The sequence below is a fragment of the Nanorana parkeri genome, unplaced genomic scaffold, assembly GCF_000935625.1.
Source record: "Nanorana parkeri isolate BGI_ZX_2015 unplaced genomic scaffold, ASM93562v1 scaffold320, whole genome shotgun sequence".
NCBI lineage: Eukaryota > Metazoa > Chordata > Amphibia > Anura > Dicroglossidae > Nanorana > Nanorana parkeri.
Genome location: NW_017306588.1, coordinates 1,336,037 through 1,340,380, shown reverse-complemented (window position 1 = coordinate 1,340,380; position 4,344 = coordinate 1,336,037). Strand labels below are relative to the sequence as shown.

General features: G+C 45.6%; 1 protein-coding gene across 1 annotated transcript in view; it reads left to right on the top strand.

The window, feature by feature from the left end:
* The first annotated feature begins 869 nt into the window (after positions 1–869).
* The window catches only part of GLI2 (GLI family zinc finger 2), a 126,903-nt gene continuing 123,428 nt past the window's right edge, over positions 870–4,344 (top strand). The window contains exon 1 of the mRNA XM_018558090.1: positions 870–951. The gene's annotated coding sequence lies outside the window, so the exon portion shown is untranslated. The remainder of the gene's footprint in view (positions 952–4,344) is intronic.

The window sequence follows — 4,344 nt, the reverse complement described above, 5'->3', positions numbered from 1 at the left end:
CTGGAGCAGCAAATGCTGGCAGTCCCGGGAGGGGGGAGGCAGCAAGGCTGGGGGAGGGGCAGTGGAGGAGGAGGAGGGGTAGATTGAAAACAGATCAGTCAGGGCTGAAGTAATGGGCTCAGATCATCTGACTGCAGCAGCTCCACAGGGGGAGGAGGACTCCAAACTTTCCTCTCCGCAAGCAACTTCTTCCCCGGGACTCCGGGCTGCCCACTGCGTCCTCTGCCCAGCCAGCGGATCCCTGGGGGCGCCCTGACACTTGGCACTGACCACAGGAGCTCTCCATCCCTTCCCTGGACCCTGTGCATCTTCCCTGCGAGGTCTACATCTTCTCTCTCTGGCTGTACATCTCTTCCCCGGACTGGACTTTGCATCTTCTCCCTGGACCTTGTCTGGACTTTGCATTTGCTCCCTGGATCTTCCCTGGACTCGGTATCTGCTCCCTGGACCTTGTCTGGACTTTGCATCTTGTCTCTGGAGCATCTCTGGACTCGGTATCTGCTCCCAGGACCTTGTCTGGACTCTGCATCTGCTCCCCGGACTCAGTTGATCTCCTCTGGAGTCTCGTCTACTTGCTTGGACTTCGCACTTCTCTACATCTCCTTGCTGGGACTCCACATCTCTCCTTTTGGATTCTAGATCCCTTCCCTGGATTCTTCTCAGGACTCAGCACCTCTTCTGTGGATTCTTTAGTTCCGCCTGAGGACTCTGTTGAACTTCTCTGGATCTCTGGTTTCTCTTGCCACCTCTGGACCGTCCTACTGTTGCAGCTGGGCAGTTCTCTCCCCCTAGGAGATGAATGCTGGATCGTGGAGAACATTGTTCTGACTATGGACCTCTCCAGATCCCCTTCCTGCTGATGACCCCCATGCTTATGTTGGATACTGGACTGCTCAGGGCTCTCTTGAAGAATCACCCGTTACACCTGGCAGGATCTGCCTGTACCCAGAGGTAAGTGGCCACATAACTCATGGAAACCGTTTGCCAGCAGATAGATGAATCCTCAGTGTTCTCTGCTGATATACTATGTATGTGAAGGCTCATTCTATATGTATAGATTATTCTGGGTAATTCATATAGCAGCCTTCTGCCCCAAGTGATGCAAAATGTGCCCCAAGTTATTGGCACTCTCAAAGTTTCAAGGCCTAAGGGCCACTTTAAGGATTTGTGAAAGTTTATATAGTTTAGATCTAGTTATAGGATCAGTACATGTGCTTCCTGCGTGCAAATCACTTTGCCTCATTTCATGAGTTCATAGACAAAGATCCATATCTGCCTGTCGGGTTCAAGTAAACTTGTGACAAGACAACTCGAAGTGTGAAACAATACATGGGCAGAGGTAAGTTTAAATGAAAACCACAAGTCAAATGATCAGTAGATCCAGAGACATACAGGTGAAACTCGAATAATTAGAATATCGTGCAAAAGTAATTGCAGTAAGTGGTGCAAAAGGGGCCCAAACCAAGTACTGAGTACATATGCATGCTTGTACTTTTCAGAGGTCCGATATTGTTCTATGTACAATCCTTGTTTTATTGAATGCATGTAATAATCTACTTGTTTGAGGTTGTGGATTTGGGGTTCTTGGGGTTTTCATGAGCTGTAAGCCATAATCATCACAATGATGACAAATCACGGCTTGAACTATCTCGCTTTGCATGTAATGAGTCTCTCTCATATATTAGTTTCACCTTTTAAGTTGCATTAGTGAAATAAATGAACTTTGCACGATATTCTAATTATTCGAGTTACACCTGTATATACAGCTGACTTTGCATGCAAATCTTCGACTTCTATAAAAATCGAGTTTGGACCATCGCCCCCCTACCGGTCAATGAGATCACCTCTCAAATGAAAGGCCTCATTGGCCACCAGCGAGCCACAGTTCCAAGGGAAGCTTGGAGGTGTAAGGGGCGCCAAGTACAAAAAGTCAAGATTTGCTCATCCAGGTTTGCAGCAGATTTCATTTACTGATCCTATGTAAGGGCATTTCCAGCAAGCGTTAATCCGCCCTGCGCTTGGCTGTGCCAACGTGCACCTACCTGTGGCACACTGCCCAGGCTTCGGGGTATGTGCTGCCCAGCTGCAGCTTGTTCGCAAAGCTGCACTCCCTCCAACAGTTCCTGGAGATATCTCCGCTGCACATGACATATTCGGTGCTTTCCAGCTGCTTTGTATATAGATGAGGTGATTCTAGTGCTTCTGGATCTAAAGGTTCCTAAATCCCTAGTTGGGTCAGCAGAGGAAATGGATGACTTCTTTTTTGAGGAACTAGAATGTTCATTATCACCATGGATCACCTTTTTTTTTTATCAGTCTAGCGTTCATGTGCTATCGAACGGACAGTACATACTAGTTCCCGAGTCAGATATTCCACGAGGACGTCCTAAGAACTGGGGGTTTCGAGTAGGAAAATTCGAAGAAACTACGATCCCCCGAAAACTCTGACTCGGAGCTCTGAGTTTGTAGAGATCATATTCTGTGGTGGGACTATGAGCTCCAGTTCTCTCAGCTTTAAGGTATCACAGATCATTCAGCACAGACCATAATTGAAGTCTACTTCTCTATGTATGTGCGAAGATCAGAGCGTGATCATTATGTCATGATCAATATTTGATGAGGGTGGTTGGAAGTCTTTTACCATAAAAATGTCTGTGAAGGTTCTCCTTTATCTGGGCCGTGGTAGAACTTGTAGTAGTTGGTCACATTCAATTAGACTTGTTCAAGAATGTTGAAGACGTCTCCTAGCTTCCTCTGTTCTGTTCTGATCTGAAGAAGTGTGTTATAGAAGCTACAAAGCATCTTCAACGTTATAGAACAAGTCCAACTGAACGTGACCAACTACTGCCAGCTATACCATAAAATGGTTTCCGGTATAGAATGACTTTGTCCACCAAAAGTCCTCGTTGTATGTCTTTCTACCATGGAGGAAATGCACCTTGAGGTTCAAGAGAACCTACATGGTGAATAAAACCCAAAGTCGAGTTCCTTCACTGAAGACCAGTTGTCAGAACCATCACCAGATCCCAAGATAAAGCCTGCTGAAGTCCTTACGCACATCTCGACTTCCATGATTGTCTTGCACAAAAGTAATTATTACCTAACAAACTTCATTCCCGATGAGTATCCTGAGAATAAACATGGTGGTTACAGTTACATGTTCAAGACACGTGTCCTGGGGGGGGCCACTACCACCTTCTTCTTGGTCCAAGCGGTACTGATACACAAAGTTATCCTGTAACTGTTACCGCAAATGAACAAAAAAAAAAGATCACAAGTGCGCTAATACGGCTACAATCACCATCAACATGGAGGATGAAAGCTTTTTCTCGGGAACTTGGGTTGCCCACCGGGATAATTTAATTCTCTTAATATTATGTATAATATTATAATACAGGATTTATATAGCGACAACAGTTGGCGCAGCGCTTTACAATATAAGATATGTGTTAGTGGTGGTGGGGGGTGTCCACTCACCCGCCAACGCAGAGTCCCATTTAATACCTTGTGCCAAACTTTCTATGTGGCAGAGAAGGTCACAAAAGAGTGACAGAAGCAATGCAGAGGACGGGACAATGCCTTGTGTTCAAAAACAATCGACACAATCCGCCTTTTATCCTCTGTTAAGAATACTCTAAAACAATTCAGCTTCTCCATGTGAATTAGAAGTCACCTCCTTGTGACACTGCCCTTCATTGACTTGGATGGAGTTTTTGTCCGGGGGATAATGATAACGCGGATGCCGCAGGAGTCAGGACGAGGGGTGTTTTTTGGGGGGGTAATTGCCCGCCTTTGTAGATGATCGCAGAATGCTGTATGCGCGCAGGCCGTCATTTCTCGTCAGTCTTGTCTTCTATAGAATTCTGATCTTCTCAACATTTTATTTTATGTTTATTAGCCGGCCGTTTATATGCCAAGATCGGGATCAGGACAAAACGTTTTTTGCATGCTGGAATTGTTTTTTGCTTTTTTGTTGTTGTTTATAAATGCATCTAAAATATAAATAATATAAATAAATATTTATATATATATATAATGAGAATCAACCGCTCAGTGTCTGCAACCACCCTCTGCCAATCCCTCTACTGGTCTCCATCCCCCACCCCACTCTGCCGATCCCTCCACTGGCTTCCACTCCAGGATAAAATTCAAAATATTAACAATGACTTAGAAAGCCATCCACAACTCTGCCCCCGGCTATATCTCAAATCAAAAGTATCACCCTAACCGTCCCCTCCGCTCTTCAAAAGACCTCCTGCTTTCCAGCTCCCTTGTCAACTCCTCCCATGCTCGCCTCCAGGACTTCCCTAGAGTCTCTCCCATCCTCTGGAACTCCTTACCCCA